This window comes from Gopherus evgoodei, chromosome 10 (genome assembly GCF_007399415.2).
Source record: "Gopherus evgoodei ecotype Sinaloan lineage chromosome 10, rGopEvg1_v1.p, whole genome shotgun sequence".
NCBI lineage: Eukaryota > Metazoa > Chordata > Testudines > Testudinidae > Gopherus > Gopherus evgoodei.
In genome coordinates, this window is record NC_044331.1 from 58,708,786 (window position 1) to 58,726,959 (window position 18,174).

Here is an 18,174-nt window from a genome sequence, read left to right on the forward strand (position 1 = left end):
GCACTTGTCCTTGTTGAACCTCATCAGAATTCTTTTAGCTTAATCCTCCAATTTGTCTAGGTCACTCTGGACCCTATCCCTACCCTCCAGCATAGCTACCTCTCCCCCCTGCTTAGTGTCATCTGTGAACTTGCTAACGGTGCAATCCATCCCATCATCCAGATCATTAATGAAGATATTGAACAAAACTGGCCCCAGGACCAACACCTGGGGCACTCTGCTTGACACCGGATGCCAGCTAGACATCGAGCCATTGATCGCTACCTGTTGAGCCTGATGATCTAGCCAGCTTTCTGTCCACCTTATAGTCCATTCATCCAATCCATTCTCTTTTACTTGCTGGCAAGAATACTGTGGGAGACCATATCAAATATTTTGCTAAAGTCAAGATATAGTACGTCCACCGCTTTCCCCATATCCGCAGAACCAGTTATCTCATCATACAAGGCAATCAGGTTGGTCAGGCACAACTTGCTCTTGGTGAATCCATGTTGACTGTTCCTGGTCACCTTCCTCTCTTCTGAGTGTTTCAAAATGGATTCTTTGAGGACCTGCTACATGATTTTTCCAGGGACTCAGATGAGGCTGACTGGTCTGTAATTCACCGGATTCCCCTTCTTCCCTTTTAAAATATGGGCACTATATTTGCCTTTTTTCCATCATTCTGGACCTCCCCTGATGACCACAGATTTTCAAAGATAATGGCCAGTGGCTCCACAGTCACATCAGCCAACTCCCTCAGCACCCTTGGATGCATTAGATCCAGCCCCATGGACTTGTGCATGTCCAGCTTTTCTAAATAGTCCTTAACCTTTTCTTTCACCACTGAGGTTTGCTTGCCTCCTCCCCATACTGTGCTGCCCAGTGCAGCAGTATGGGAGCTGACCTTGTCCATGAAGACCAAAGCAAAAAAAAAAAAGCATTGAGTACTTCCGCTTTTTACACATCATCTGTCACTAGGTTGCCTCTCCCATTCAGTAAGGGTCCCACACTTTCTTTGACCTTCTTCTTGTTGCTGACATACCTGTAGAAACCCTTCTTGTTGCCCTTCAAATCCCTTGCTAGCTGCAACTCCAATTGTGCTTTGGCCTTCCTGATTGTATCTAAAGGCTTGCCTACACAGGGAAGTTATACCTTTATAAGTGAAAGTATAAACTGATTCCCCCCGACTGGTGAACACTCTTATTCCAAGATAAGAAGGCCAATCTTATATTGGAATAAGAGTGTCCACATGGGGTTTATACCCATATAATTATATTGGTTTAATTACACCAATATAATTGTACTGGTATAACTGGTAATATTTTCCTGTGTGGATGAGCCCTAATTTTGATCATGGCTCTGGTTAATCTTTTCTAAGATGTATTTGTTGTTGTTGCTCTTTTCATTAACTATGTATTATGGACAGAGGTCCAGACCATTTGTCACACTAAAATACAATAATTGTTCTTTTGTTCTGATTATTATATAAGTGAAGCTTTATTGGTATGAGAGCAATTCAATATATAATAATGGTAATCAGTGAAACCTTGAGCCATACCCAGGAAGACAGTACTAATAAACGATTGCCAGAAATATATGCTAACATTGTCATTTATCAGACCATCTTGATATGTGAAAAATTTTATTATTTTCAGGAGCGTCGTATCTGAAAAACTTGGGAGGAGGGAGGCAAAGTTGTGATTATATTATATCCTGTGGGGTAGAGCATGGAAGACGTAATGAAGCATATAGACCTATGAAAAGTCAGGGGGAGGTGGGTGACGCTTCCCCACAGCAAAAGATGTCCCTGCTTGTTAAATAAAAAGAGAAAAAAAATCCTTAGTCATTTATGTTCTATCTCAGAGAAATGTGGCACAAGCTGAATGTTACTTGAATCCCCCACTGTTGGCAGCAGGATAAAGGAGAAGGGAATGAAATATGTCAGAGATGATGGGATTTTGAATGAATTTTGGGGAGAACAAATGGTCACATCTCAATTGTACATTGCTCTAATGTAATTCTGTCGTATTTCTTGCTGTGGTTCATGGAAGATGCAGACATGGCAAAAGGGCTGAAACTAAGCAGAAAAATTTGCAGATAAGTGGCTAGAGGACTCACTGTTCTGCTCTCCTCTTATTTATTTATTACTTTGTAGAGAGTGCAAGGCAGATTAGAAAGATGTCTCTATAGGAAAAAAAACTAATATTAGAGCCTGTTTAGAGCAGGGATCCCCAAATGAGGGTCACAGTAGCACCTTGCTAGATACTAAGTTATAACTGTGGCTGAATGGGGCAATTTGAACAGCGCAGAGTAGATTTGCACATTGGCTACTGACATAATCTACGATCTCAGCACAGTTTGCACTGAGTTCATGTATTGCTCATCCAGCAGGCGAAGGTGGCTCCTATCAAAGGATATGTGTACAATGCAAAAAAGGGTTTGTTCTTGACTTGGGTTAACTAATGAGTTGCTGGTAGCAGAATGAAGACCTATACCATACCTTAGAAGTTGCCCCAGGTAGTCTCATTTCACATCTTCAGTTTTCTCTTCTCTAGTAGTATTAGCAAAACAATTCACTATGTTTGGAGCACTAATGACAGTCAAATCACATCAAAAGAAGGATCTGTTATTAAATTGACAGTGCACTGGTGACTGAGATTAGCTATAACTTATTTTTCATGTCAGCAGATAGAAAAATCACATGCAAACTCGACATTGATCAAAATTCCAGTGCTTATTGATTTTGCTGGGCCAGACTCTGGATGGAATAACAAATTATATTATTCTGGGTTTACCCTGCTACCCCATAGAAACTAAAGAGCTCAAAACTTTTTTACTTTATGAATAAGGTCTAGAATTTGGTGCATAAGTTCCCCATTAAAACGTGTACCTGAGTTAGTGAAACTTGGGCACCAAACTTTTTGGAGCTATAAGAGATTTTCCAGATCTCTATTTTTGATTGTCATGTACCTCAATATACTTGTCCAAATCCTACCCACATGCCAATATGCAAATAAGGCACTCCCACATACAGTGAATGTTCTGCACAGAAAGCATGAAGCGCCTATCTAAGAAGCCTTTTTTTTTCTTTTAACAAACGGAGCCATAGAAATTATTCCATAGAAAGAAAAATCCTGCCCACCAACTGTGGATAATGCAGGGGTACTTTAAAAAGTGTATTTATGTTATATAAGCTTAGAGAAAAAAATGAAGACTAAAATGGCAAATTTTTACCACAGTAATAAAAGGGCATATCAGACATTCAACTAATTGCAAGCAGAGATGGAAAATAAATTGAGTTAGTTCACTAAGGTACAGATCTTGCTCTTATTAAAATCAATGACAAACTAACATTTAACGGAGTTGTGTAGGGTTGGGCCGAAAGACTATTCAAGTTCCTCTCCCTTTAAAAAAAAAAAAGTCTTCAGTGTTGTTGGAAAAATACAAAGTTTGAAATTAATCATGTATGTAGGTTTACAATATAATAATGGAACGGTTATGTGGCCCATACAAAGTACTTAAGCACATACATAACTTCAAGCATGAGTAGTCCTGTTGACTTCAGTAGGACTCAATTTCATCCATGTACGAGGGTCTGTTCTACACTGGGAGAGGTGTTTACATTTACAATTACATTTGTGTGGTTTTTGTCTTTCTGCTTGATTGGTTCATTATATTGATGAACGTCCATTTGACTAGAACGATTATTTTCATTTTGGATGATTGTTTATATTTTTGTATGGATTATATTTTCAAATGTATTGCCAAGGTTTTTGTAGAGAAGATTTGTTAAAATAAAACATATAATTTACAAACTGGAATTCCAAAAAGAGAAATCTGATTAATGAAGCCTGGTACTTAACATGTATTCTGTATAATAGTGTGTTGTTGAGTTTGTTACAAAAATGTAACAAAAGGGGCTAGGGGAAGCCTTAACAAACATAATGAAATTAACTTGTACTTGGCACACTTCTCAGACACACAGCATGATGGACGCAGCAGCTGTATCACCAGAGGCTGTGGTCTCAGCAGATTTCACAAGCTAAGCAACGTCAGGTGTAGTTGTATTGGAGTGGGTCACCGCCCCTGATTGTCACCCAAAGGAAAACCCAGTGTGCAGTAGATTATGATGCTGGGGATTTAAGGCCTAGTTCTGGAAACACATATACACATAGTTTTATTCGTATTTGTCACTCACATGTATAAGTATTTGCAGGATCAGGCCCTTAGTAATTAGAAGTCTCCTCCCTGAATCTTTGCTAAAACAATGCTCTCACACAGTGTTGGGGCAGGGGAATGAGACTCTGTTGCCAGAGGTGGTGTCTTGTAACAGAGATGTAAAACTGAGGTTTTGATTATTTGTGCTCGTATTTTATAACCTGATGGCACTTTTTTTTGGGCAAGAGTTGAGAGGCCAATATGCTAACCACATTCAAATGTGAGTAATTACATTCTTTCCTACCTAAATTCTTAATGCAATGTCAGGTGGATTTCTTGGTATTCCTCATCTTGAAATAGATTCTTGTTTAGTGTTACTGTGCACTGTTAAATGTTTGCTGTGTTCCACCCCAGGAATGACTATTTCATTAGGACCTGAGGCAGCTCATATATGCATTTACATGATGATATGAATGTTTATATAGAGGTTGAGAATCTTTTGAGATGCAAGATGCTCTATGAATGTAAAATCAAATATCTACTTGCATCATGATAGTGCTTTCATATGTAAAAAGTCTGTCAAAAATCACGTTTAAAAAATATCTAAATAATGCAAAATAAGTCTATTATTCTAACTCATAAACAGAAATATACTGAGAGCCATTAACAATTTCTCTTCAGAGACATTTACAGTTTAAAACCAAATAATATGTTTTAAAAGTAGTATTATTTTACTTATACTGTGTTCATTTACTTTACTCCGTGTAGTCGCTAATAACGTAAATCAATGAAAATCACTGAAGTTCAGTTTCATGGATTCTTAATGCTGCAATGCTTGGGTTTCATATACTGCAAGAAAATAATCATTTGTTCCAAAACAGTTGGTCCCATTGAAATTAAAAAGATATGGTAACAGTTGTAAAAATGGCTGTTTTTACAAAAAAATATATTTTGGGCCTTTTGCTGGTATATACACTGTCTATAGTGTTAGCTGGATAAATTGTAATGCCAGTCAGTGGATAACATAATAGATTTGAGTTTAAAACCTACTACTAATCTTTATCATTAAAGGTGAAGGTATTGTTTGAGATGGGGAAGATCCCAAATCATAGAGGTAGAAATTCATCCCTATGCAGAAGTGTGCACCACTAGATCTGACCCCAGTTAGAATAGCTAAGTGAGATATCAGTGGTGCTCTGCATAGAGGTGAATTTCTGCCCAACAGAATATGTATGTTGACTAGAGTATGACATTCCATTTCAAGATTAAAAATTAGAAAAGCTATTACTTTATCAGTTAAATTCAAGGTTCAGTGTGTCCCTGGCTTCTCTTGATGGCAGTGCAGCTAGCTGTGCTGCTCTGTTTCAGGTGTTAGTGATATCATCGGCTTCTGCAGAGGAACCACAAAAGCCTGAAGTCAGGTCAGGTGGCAGGCAAGTGAAGGAGAAAACTTATTTTTAAACACATTATTTTTGTTTAAATTGCTGTAAATGTGTCTGCAGTTTTGTTTTGTTGGTTTCTAAGGCTACCCGTGCATTTTTGTTTGAGTTAGGATCTTGGAGGTGTTTTGTAGTATTGAGTTAAGATTTTTGTTTGTTTTTAAACCATTTTCTTTTTAATAGCCTTGTAATGAGCATTGCATAGCATAGTCTAATGACCTGCATTTGTGTTTGTCTGTGGAAATAGGAAGACAAGCATCCAACATGTTAAGTTAATTTAAAAAAAGAAAAAGAATGCAATGTTTGAGAAGGGGGAAAAGGTTTTGTCAAACACCCTTTGGTTTAAAACATGTGAAATTCGAACAATGATTTGGAAGCCTACTTATTTAAATGTAGGCTTGCTTAAGAAAAAAATAATGATATGCCCATGGTTCAAAGTAAAAGGTTGGAGCTTAATAAAGGCTATTTAGCATGTTGTTCTAAATCCAGAGAAAGGCAAATCTTTATTACAGAGGTATAGATCACTTCTGTTAGGGGAATCCCACCAATTTTAATGTACATTTTTCTCTTACTCTTTTCTAATTAACTTCAGCACTTAGATTACAGAAAGCTAGCCTTCAACACTGAGCTTTTCAGTGGTAACAAAGCACTTGAGGTGGTGTTTAATTAAAGTAGAGTGCTGATAGGAAAGAGACCTGAGTGGGCCTGAAGTGCTAATCCTTTTGCCTTGCTCAGTGTCCCTCTGTGATTGTGATTGATGAGCTGATTCCTCTTTACATCTTCATTTGCATCATGTGTTAATACCCACAGGCAGAGGTGCTATGTATTACCAGATGAGAGCTCACTGTTAATACAGACTAATGTGGTAATGGGATGGAAGCAGGGTGAAGAGCTCTCTTAGCTGTTAAGCAGAAACAGCCTATTAAGTAACTAGTTTGTAGTGGGTGGTGTGTCTCCTCACTTGAAAGTTAGTGATCTTAACACCTTTGCCTACTTTTATGTTGAAGATAAGCTTTTTTTTACCACCCTCTCTCTTTATTCCGCCTCCTTTTTATATTCATATCCCAGTTATTGCTTTAGAATATTCATGCCATGTGGTAAGGCTGCAGGCTTCCTATAATGGAAGGGTGCAGAGCTTTCTCTGATTCCTGGAGCCAAAATAAATTGGCAGGGACTTTCAGATTGGCTTCTCCTCCTCCTTAAAAACAGATGCTTTCCTCATTACCTAAAAGAATGACACACTGTCTAGCTGTGACTTGAAACTTCTGTAATTGTGCAGCAGTTTCTGATTTTGGACCAAGTGGTTTGTAGGGGGACTGTGCAACCTTCTGAAGCTGTCATGAAGTAGCACAATGACATATTGAACCATTATTGAAGCTGCCCTTCAAAACTTAGATATCTCTACTGTAAGTGGTCCAAAACCGTTATGCTAGTCTAGGTTTTCCACTTCAATTTTCAGGACAGATCCAGTACCAGCAGTAAATCTAGATTACTATATATTAACAGCATGCCCCAAATCATCTCAATCTAAAATAGCAATAGCAGCAAAGAGTCCTGTGGCACCTTATAGACTAACAGAAATAGCAATGTCATCATCTTCTTGCTTTGCTCACCTTTCCTTTAGAAAGCTGTACAGTTTTCCTGGCTGTTCATAATGTTGAGCAAAATGAAGCTGGTAAGAAATCATTCCACCATTAACTTTTTTTCCCCACTGCCATCCAGAGTTTGACTTCTGTTTTGAAATCAATATTTCTTTTCTCCCTAGAAACATAGGAAGGTCCCTTTTGTGGTCTCTCATGTTCAGATGTCTGGCTTTGTACCTTTACCTCTCCTAGGGTGGAATCACATGGTTTTCCCCTTTTGAGACCAGACTGTGAGCTACAGCACCCTGCACTGACTGTGTTCACACAGCCCTGCATTCAGATTTCGTGGTTCACGCCTTTGGGAGAACCGGTGACTAGGCAGCCTTCTTAAACCAAAGTACAATTTAATCTTAACAGTAAGAACAAAGGATAACATTAGAGAAGAAGGATTTTAAAACAACAAATAGTGTATAGTCTATATATGCAGGTCTATTACCAAACGGAGTCCTAACCCTTGGAAGAGACCCTAAGTAGACCTCCCTTTTCTGTTCACCCCAAACCTCTGTTATCTGGGACAGCCTATTTCTCTTAACTGTCTCTCTCCCTACTTTCTCCTGTGCTCACAAGCTTGAACACCCCTCTCCCTTTGACAGACAAGTCTCATGAGCTTCTCAGGGGGTCGGAGGTAGAACATCAAAGCAAATGGCTCTTGCACTGCCCCTAAGTGTCAGCAGGTGAATGGCCATCTTTAGCCATTGTTCCACTTGCTGCCTTTTTTTCCCAACAGCCCAGGATTAAATGAAATGAACATATTCATACAGTAAATATCCCAATATATAGCACAACATAATAATGTAGTAAACAACTCTATAACCAGGTCAACATATTCATAATTTTTTATAGAGCAATCTTGCTTCCACCACAATGTTCCCTGCTTGGGCCAACAGATTAGAGTTAGGGTGACCATGTGTCTGGTTTTCAGTCGGAACACCCAGTTGAAAAGGGATCCTGGTGGCTGTGGTCAGCAGTGCTGACTGGGCAGTAGAGTTTCTGGTTGATGGCGCCACACAGCGGGGCTTGCATACTCCCTCCTAGTCTCCGAGCTGTGCGGCTCCCAGGAAGCAGCCAGCATGTCTCTCCTCTGGCTTCTACGCATAGGGGCAGCCAGGGGGGCTCTGCACGATGCCTCCACTGCAAATGCCCCTGCAGCTCCCATTGGCCAGGAACTGAGGTCAATGTGAGCTGCGGGTGTGGTGCCTGCAGACGGGGTAGTGCGCAGAGCCTCCTGGCTCCATCTCTGGGGTAGGAGCTGGAGAGGGGACATGACACTGCTTCCAGGATCTGCTTGGGGTAAGCGCTGCCCAGAGCCTGCAACCCTGAACCTCTCCTGTCCTCCCCCCCATGCCCCAACCCCCTGCCCAGCCCTGATCCCCCTCCGAACCCTTCGATCCCAGCCCAGAGCACCCTCCTGCACTCCAAACCCCTCATCCTCAGACCCACCCCATAGCCCACACTCCCAGCTGGAGCCCTCACTCCCCCCTGTTCCCCAAGCCCCTGCCCCAACACGATCCCACTCCTGCCCTTTGAACTCCTTGGTCCCAGCCTGGAGCACCCTCCTGCACTCTGAACTCCTGATTTCTGGCCCCACCCTCAGTTGGAACCCTCACCCCCTCCAGTACCCCAACCCCCTAAACCAGTCTGGTGAAAATGAGCAAGCGAGGGTGGAGAAAGTGAGCAACAAATGGGGGGGAGGGATGGAGTGAGCAGTAGACGGGGCATGGGTGGGACCTCAGAGGAGAGGTGAGTCAGAGAGCGGGACAAGGGTGTCTGGTTTTGTGGAAGTAGAAAGTTGGCAACCCTAATTAGAGTTTGAGATGTAAACGTTTCTTTAAGACACATGAATAGATACATGAAACAAAAAGAGGCAATCCATTGAGACAGGTATTTTCACAGTATAGTAATTACCTCTTAAAGAATTAAATTCAGCCCTGTATAAGTCCACCCAAGCCACCACTTATGTCCTAAATTCGTTCAGTGCTTTGACATTTGGAAGTGAGAGGTACACAGTTGAATATAGTGAACCTCTGAATATAGTGAAGCTGTTCTGTGGGTAAAATCTTAGACCTCAGACCTGCCTTGAAAAGTCTGCCATTACTCCTGTGCTTCCATGATCACTGGGGACTTTTTCAAGTTACGTAGCATAGCAGTCCTCCATGTCAGAGAAGAGCTTTCAGAATTTAATTCACTGAGAAATAATGGGGTCTTTTGTCTTATGCAGTGGAAAAATATATTAGTCCAAGATAATTATTTATGGACTTTGATATATCTTGTGCTACTGATGTGCAGGAATTAATTTTAATGAGAGTTAACCATGTAAACCACCTGCACATCAATTGGAGAATAGACCCCTGAATGGATATGGTATAATGCAAATGCACTCTGCCAAAAACATATCCTAGGCATGTTTACACAGCCATAAATATTCTCCGTCTGTTCCAAATATTTGCATATTTATGGAAGCAAATCTTTATATTGCTGCCAGCCTATGTAAAATCTACTTACTACGTGAATTCTTATTTCCAGATAGGAATTAGTATGTAACTGAATAGTTGGTGATGCATTTTTAGCTAATATAGCTGCAAATGAGTTGGTTAAGAGTTGTATTTATCATGCTTTTTTCTGTTGTTATATTTCAAAAGTCAGTTGAAACACGTTGTACTACAAATATGTTTATCTGTAGTGGACTGTAATACTGACCATTACGCCCTAAGTACTAGCTAATTGTTTATGGACAATACATTGCTTATTAGTCTGCCATACTATATAACTATATATTTATATCAAAATTATGGTATGTGAATCCAGTATAAATGAGTCACAGCTAATTCAGACAGAAAACAAATACATAATTGTATGGAAGGATAATACAGATTATTTATAAATCTTTGATCCAGATTAGAGAAATAAAAGTGTTATAAAACGAGAGAGTACACTGGTTTAACTTAAACTGATTGAAGAGGTTCTGTGGACAATCATTTCATTTAAACCAGACATATCCTAATCATCCCTGGTAGTTAGGTGTGCATTAACATGCCATTTACAGATTTGGGAACTTGAGGCAGAAAGATTTGTCTGTTTGCTCCAAAACACAGAGAGAGTTTCAGAACCAGGATTAAAATCCTCACTCTCGTTCCTGAGCATAGAGCAGTCAAGGCTAAGCCTCTTTTTCAGCATGTATTAATAATATTGCATCTACTCTGTTGGATACACTATATTGATGCAGTATTCTTTGTTGTATCAGTGATGTGTCGATGTTTTAAATGTATTTGCTTCCAAAGTGTGAGGTAGACCCTAAATCTGGTCATTCAGCTGAGTTTTCAATCTGTGTAACCAAAATGAAGTTAAGATAGTACCTTGAATATTTCAGGTGGCAATTTTTAAATTAGAAAATAACAAAGTTAAACCAATTTGCCATGGCTAGTTTCGGATGATGCACTTGAATTTTCTTCTGAATAAGACACAGAACAATTGTATATATTACACCAAAAAACTGGTTTCGGATATCTATTTTCATTGTTAATTGGAGACACTAATAATTGTTGACTTTTATTTGAGACCCAGTTAACCTTCTCAGATTTCTTTCATGCAAACCTTTCTTCTCTTTTGTTTTATTTATATTTATTGCTTTCCAAAATTGCAGGCAGTGGACAAATACTAGTTGTAGCATTGAAAAATGACAGTAACCCATATTGCTAAAATCTTAAATTATCCACAGGAAATTAAACCAAACCAACTAAAACAAAAGCAAACTGTTGTTGTTGTTATGTTTGTTCAGAAGGGGTGGTTTCCTCAACTGTGCCAAGCTCTAAGCTATATGTCCAGTCCTCCGACCCTGGGCCCTCTCGGGTTAAAATGGCCCACAACATAAAAGCTGCTCACTCTCAATTAAACTGGTTGTAGCCACTCAAGGTCCCTGCCCAGAATAATTTGCAACCTAAACTCTTTGACACAGGGACTGTCTTCTTCTGTGTTTGTACAGTGCCTAGTAAAGTGGAGTCCTGGTTCATGAGTGCTGTGGTAATACAAATAAGTTATAATAATAGTAACTCAGATAGATCTGATCATGAGAACAGTGCAAAAGATAAAGAAACACCATTCATGGATTAACATAGGAAAGCTTTACAAGAGCCACAGGGCCAGATTGTTTTCAGTGCAGCAATAACAGTTTATACCAGCTAAGTACCTGATCTTTAGGAGTTAAGGTGGAGTTTAAAAGAGGACCTTTGGAACATGAAAAAGGGGAGGCAAAAATAGACTGAACACTTTTGAATCAAAGTTTCTAGGTTATGCCCTGGTTCTCTATGGCCTTGTATCTTTTGCAGTCATTTATGCTTGTTCATAGTGAGTGTAAAATGCTCCCACTCCAGTTTGTTTGCATTCTACATCCACTTCACACTCACTTGACACAGGTATAAATGACTATATAGTGTGTTAAGCAGTGGAGAATTAGGCCTGTGAAGTGGGATGGAGGAGGAAGAGACAACGGAAGCAATTAGGAGGGAGGTTACGGAAGAGTGCCTGGAGAGCTAAAGATGGGGATAGGATAAAATGGGAGGCAAGATGAAGGCAGGTGATGAGTGTGAAGATTAGGGAGCCAATGACGGGGTCTGCAGAATGATAAGATTGATTTTGAACGATAATTACAGATGAGCACATTAGTCAAACTTCTCCCTTTTAGACTTAGGCCATATCCTGGACACTGTTTTCTGGGGCTTGTCAATCCGTGCAGAGTTTCCATCCATTTAAGACAAAATGGTTCTTAAGTAGGTTAAGACTCCTTTAAAGTGGATATCTAACACACATCCATGTCTCTATCCCATCTTGACTTCAGTTATAGCAGCTACAAGGGGTGTTGAGGGGTGATGCCTGTAGAGTAGTGTTTCTTAAACTTTTGTATTGGTGACTCCCTTCACACAGCAAACCTATGAGTGTGACCTCCCCTTATAAATTAACCCCCTCCCTTTTTTGTGTTTAACACTATTATAAATGTTGGAGGCAGAGTGGGGTTTGGGGGTGGAGGCTTTCAGCTTGCAACTCCCCCCCCCCATGTAATAACCTCATGACCCTCAGTTTGAGAACCCCTGCTGTAGAGATTGTGGAAAAAATGAGTTTTGTGATTGAAGTCAAGTTATTCCCTGCCTGAAGTTAGTCTCTGTGTATAATGAGCATGACAGTCCATCTTTTCCTTCAGAATCCTACAAGGAGGGTGTGAAGAGTCCATATAATTCTACAGAAATCTCCATTGCAATTGCAGGAATTGTAAGCATTTTTTAGCTGTCTCCACAGTGTGTACCTTTGACTCATTTGCTGTAAATTGTAGCAAAGGAATTAGTGTGAATTTTTATTATTCTGCCCAAGCCCTCTTCCCCTGTACAGAAATAAGTGAGTTAATTACAGTAGAACACACTGATTTCTGTATCATACTTCACAAATCTCTTGTCTGTTCCAGCGAATAACATACAGCACGTCCTCTTCACACACGTACGGCTATGTCTACACTAAAAATTATGTCGACCTAACTTATGTTGGTATACAGTCACAGCAGTTATTAAATTGCTTATGTAAACATACTTGGCTCCTTGTGTCAGTGGTGAACACTCTCACGAGGAGAGCTTCTATTGATTGTGTTGTCAGTCTGGGGCATTGTGGGATGGCTCCTGAAAGGCAGTATCAGTCAATGTAAGCAATGCAGTGTCTACCTATTTACATCCACCATGACTCTATGCTGCTCACGGAGGCAGTGTTACTAAATTGGTGTAGAAAGGCACTTAGGTCAGCGAGACCCAAATTTAAGTGAAGACACTGCCACAACTAGGTCGATGCAGGGCAACTTACTTCACTCTTAACTGTGTAATGCAGACCAGGCCTCAGTCTTTCAAGGAAAATCGAGACTCTGGGCATTAGCAAGCATAAATTACTGTTCTTTTTGTAGGTGGTTTAAACAAGGGGCAAGGGGATGACTTCATTTTTCTTCCAAGAAACTTAGCAGCACCTAGAATATGCCTATTTTCTACTTCAAGGGAATTGTTCCATTTCATCCGTTACTGGAGCAGTCTTTAGAAGAACAGAAGTAATTGACAGTGCACATTCTGCTCTATGAGGTCAGTTATGCCAAGCATACCTTAAAAAAGACCAGGGACAGCTCTAGGCACCAACAAAGCAAGCAGCTGCTTGGGGCAGCCCATTTGCAGGGGCGGCAGCTAGCAGGGATCTGAGCCTGAGAGCTGAGAACCAAGAGGGGGCCCTGGGAGCTATAGTTCCTTGTTTAGCTCCCTGCCTATAGAACCAGCCCTGGAGCAGGGAAAGAACTACATTTCCCAGCATTCCCTTGGCCACTACCAATAAGAAAGTCGGGGAGGGAGTATGATAGCTGAAACCTCATGCTGCAGCTTGAGCTCACTGCTAGAGCAGGATGGCACTGTGAATGGGGAAGAAGTGTGCCCAAGGAGTAAAAGGCTTTGCCCCAGATATCCCCTTCAGAAGACATCCCCAGACTGGCTTAGGTATACTAGTGTGACCTCACCTTGCAGACCCCCCAAAAGGAATTGGGTGGACTAAATAGACAGTGCTCTCTTCTATCTGAAGCCTAGCAAGGGAGGTATGTGGATCCCACTAGAATTTAAAATGAAAAATAAGGGAGGGGAGGCTCTGCTGGACCTGGGCAGCTTTAGATACAGTACCAGGCACTTAGGAGGATTTCCACTTCTGAGCCATGGAAGCAGAAATTGACTTTTCCAGATTTAGCTAATATTCAGAAAGGGAATCTAGCACCTGCCTTCCAGATTTGAACACCTCAAAATTCAGGAGTGCTCAAGCTCAATTTGGGCAGCTGTTACTTCCTTTCTCCCACATCAAATGTACTGATCCACTGTAACTTGCTGTAGAAAAAGTAGATAAAATTGAGCAAGAAATACTTCCTGGTGGTTTTTAGGACTGGAACTGCTATTTTCAGCAGTCATTGCCTTTTTTTTTTTAAGTTGTTTAGAAGGAAGACAGTGATATTGTATTGGCAAATTCCCCATAGAAACAATGAGTGGAACAAAAGAATAATAAAGGCACCTTGACTTTTCCTCTTTTATGGAGGACAGTCTTATAATATGCATCCAGATATCCTCCAATCACACAAGCTGAAAATTGTTCCACTTTACTGCAGCTCTGTAACCATATGGGAACCAATCCTATCTGTGTTCTGTGCACATCCAAAATTCCTGCTGAATGACCAACCCTGGGATCAAGTCACCAGTGATCCAGGGCTGGGGCAGAAGGAGGGTACAGGGGATGGGGGGAAGAGTCCAGGCTGGGGCAGCAGGGGGTGCAGGTGGAGGGGGCAGAGCCTAGGGCTGGGGTGACAGGAGGTGGGGGGGCACTGGTGGGGAGAAAGGGGGTGCCCAGAGGTGGTGCAGCACAGGGTGTGTGTGAGCGCAGACCTGGAGTGCCAGGGGGTGCAGGTGCAGGGGGGAGCCCAGGGCTGGGGCGGCAGGGGTGTGTGGGAAGGGGGAGGCCCAGAGCTGGGGCAGCAGGGGACTCAGGGGGGAGCCCAGAGCTCGGGTGAGGGCAGCCAAATTTTATTTTGCTTGGGGCGGCAAAAAACCTAGAGCCGGCCCTGAAAAAGACAATGTAATAGATTAGTTGTGGGATATATTGCATATCCAAATTGTTCTATACCGACATCAAAATATTAACTAAAAGGGAAAGACTTCATAAGGTCTTGTGAAGTCCCTCTTGGCGTGGGGATATGAGTAGGTATTCAGAATTTTTCTTTAAGTATGCTGATATGATTAAATTTAACTTGACACGAGTGGTGTACCGTAACATGTGATTGTACTATTTTAAAGATCCACTTTTCTGATTGAATACCTACCAGCAATCAATTTTATATAGCTGTATCTAATCTGAATTTCTTTAGCAACTAGAAGCTGCCTGAATACTGAAGCAATTGCAATGTTCTCTATCTGATTAGCTGTACGCTTAGCGAATACTGAACTATTTAAAATTATTTTCAGATTATTTCATTTGAAGTGTAACTGTTCCAGTTTAAATACTAGACAGTTGATTACACAAGTTTTAAAACAAGTTTTTAAAAACTACTACTATGCCTTCCCAAAATAAGTGAATATAGACTATCAACACGTAAAAACTAAGGTTTGGATTTTGATGTTGTAAAGAATGTTTAGTTTTAAGAAACAGTGTGTGTTTGAATTTATTTTTTTCTCAGTGATATCTTGTTTTGGAAACAGAAAAGAATGTGCACATGAGGTAAAAATTAAGTACAGTATTCGAGGCTAAGTTGGAAATTAGTGGCAGTGTTTATTACACAGTTGTACATTTAAAACAATATTCTGAATATACTTCCTTCCAAATAAAATCTTCCTCTGTGCTATGTATTAAATGCCACATGAAATGGGTTGGAGCAGTAATTTTACAGATGCATTTTTAAGAACATGAGAGTTAGAATTAAGATGGGTGCAATTTCTTGTGCATCATCCCATGATTCATTTTGTTTTAAACTCTCATATTTCTCAAAGCGGCAGTGTGTATGTTACCTTTGTCAGGCACCTTTACCATTTGAGCCCCTCAATTACATAACAGTTTGCTGTAGTAATTGTGCTTTGTGAGTTTTTAACTTCATGAAGAATGTGTAAGTCCTAAAGCAGTAGCTCTAGAGAGGAAGTGCTGGAAGAAAGAATTCCCTTGAATGCAGCTCTTTACACTTTTGAACTGTAAAAAGAACATCAGATGTATCATTATCACTATTTTACAAATGAGGAAACTAAGGCACAGAGTGGTAAAATGACTTCCCAAAGATCACAAAAACACATCTCTGGCAGAGGTGAAAAAAGGACCCAGGTCCCCTGACTCCCATTACTATGCCCTATCTATCACACTATGCTGCTACCTGTAATAATAGCAGCATTTATAGGAGATAAGCACAGTGGAACTCACCAAGCAGTATAGTAGAGCAAAACACTTTTCAATTACACTGAAGCAATTCAAGAGTTTCTCTTCACTTCCTTATAACAAGAGATTCACTCTTTAAAGTGATTCTTGTGTCTTTGGAGTCCTTCGTGATGTTTTGACAGTATGTGGAAACCCTGTATTTAAAAGCAGCATTGGATCGGTAAGTTTGAGTGCCTGTCGCCTCAGCAAAGGCAGTGAGCAAAGTTGCCCTTCAGTTTAGTGTTGTGGTTTATTTTGCTAACAGCAAACATTGAAACAAATAGTTGTTCATAAAGACTATAAAATCATCTTAACATAAACATTAATTGAAGTACACAAATGATCACAGTGATAAACAAATATAACAAAGTGTAGCTGAGGCAGGAAGCCAATCTCTCTGTTCCCTGTGCCCAATGATATTTTGCTAGTCATTTTAATCTTAGAAAATAAATAGCATCAGATACGATGTTCTGTACTTTCAGCACAGTGCCAAAAATGAATGCCGCTCTTTCCAGTACAAACAAGAAAGCAGTGCTGTACAATGTGGTCATCTATGTTCAATCACATGCAACAAAAGTATTGGAAAACTAAAATTAATTAAATAAAAAAGAGAGATGGATGTTGAATTATTTGAGTTCACACACAGTATAAAAGTGAAGCCAGCCCAGCCCATTACAGGATTCAATAATTCTAGTTTTTCAGGCCAGTTTCAGCAGGGGGGAAAAATTAGAATGATTCAGTTACTGATATTACAAAATCATTTTGGATTCTATAGGAATAACTGCAGACTAGTTCTAATCAAAACTCTATTCAAGTCATAATCCTGACTCTTTGTGCCTTGCAATCATAGGTAATGTTATTGTGGCTAAACCTTGAATTCACAAGAGCGCCAGTATACTTGGTCAACATGTGGGGGTCACATTTTAAAAAGTTTCTTCCATTTTGAAAGATTACTTTACTGGTTTGAGAGTTATTCTGTATACTTAAAATGGCTAATACCAGTAGAACTGGCAATATTAAACAGACCAATCAAAGCTTGTTAAGTGCAACTGCTATACAGAACTTGAGCTATAGCTATTTTTAGATATGAAAGTGAAGACACTTGTATGGGTGCCAGTGAAATTTATGTTAGCGATAATTCAAAATCCATTCAAGGGAACATGCTTACTAGAAATGATCAGTAAGATTCTCTCCCTTATATTTATTAGATCACAGATTTTTAATCTGCATGTGATGCCAAAACTAAAAGATTTAATTGCTTAGGTAATGTGTTAATTACCATGTACTCTCCATTACAACACAGTATACAAACAATTCACTTAGGAATTAGTAGGTCATTCACAATGAGAGTGCTGTGTCGGTGTGATCTTCTCTATGAACAGTAACATAGTAGTAGATGTTCATGGAGGTTACCAGCCACAGTGAATTCCATTTTAATTATACATCCTTTAAAAAAATTCATCATCCGATTGCAGCCTGCAATCTAAAGGATTGACAGTCTCTGAATAGCATTCTCACTTCAACAGAGAGATTGGCATGTCTTCATTTTATACCAAGTATTATTCATATTCATTAAGACTGAAGGGGACCCTACAAAGTGTGGTATGGTGAAAAATCACACCAGCAGAGTTTGCTCATTTATCTTATTAATGTCTAGAGGGCTGCATGTCTGGTTTTATTTCAGAACAGATGGGATTACAAGTAGATCTGTCCCACTGGCTCCACTTAAGCCTGAACCTTTCTCACCTACATCATGAGTGAACTGTATAGGGATTCTTCGCACTGCTGACTGTCCGAAATGATCCAGCATAGGTTAAGTGTCATGAAGGCTGAGAAAAAAAACACAACGTTTTGCCATTGTTGCTTTTGGAGAGTAAATCAGGGTTTGTTATGGAGCGATTACTCTGGCTACAGAGAGGCAAGAAACATAGAGATGCTATGCCAGTTGGCCTTTATAGCCTTCCTATTGCCCTTAATTCCTGACATGCAACATTCACTGACCTGCTAATCTCGAG

General features: G+C 40.0%; 1 protein-coding gene and 1 long non-coding RNA gene across 13 annotated transcripts in view; one reads left to right on the top strand and one right to left on the bottom strand.

Moving 5' to 3' along the window:
* Positions 1-18,174, top strand: part of RBFOX1 (RNA binding fox-1 homolog 1) — a 2,538,143-nt gene that overhangs the window by 2,287,234 nt on the left and 232,735 nt on the right. The gene's annotated exons all lie outside the window — the stretch shown is intronic.
* On the bottom strand, positions 1,053-12,785 carry LOC115658479. The gene is made up of 3 exons (XR_004002301.1): positions 12,708-12,785; positions 7,878-7,882; positions 1,053-1,065 (listed from the first exon to the last, which is right to left on the bottom strand). It is a non-coding gene; the product is annotated as an uncharacterized LOC115658479 (long non-coding RNA).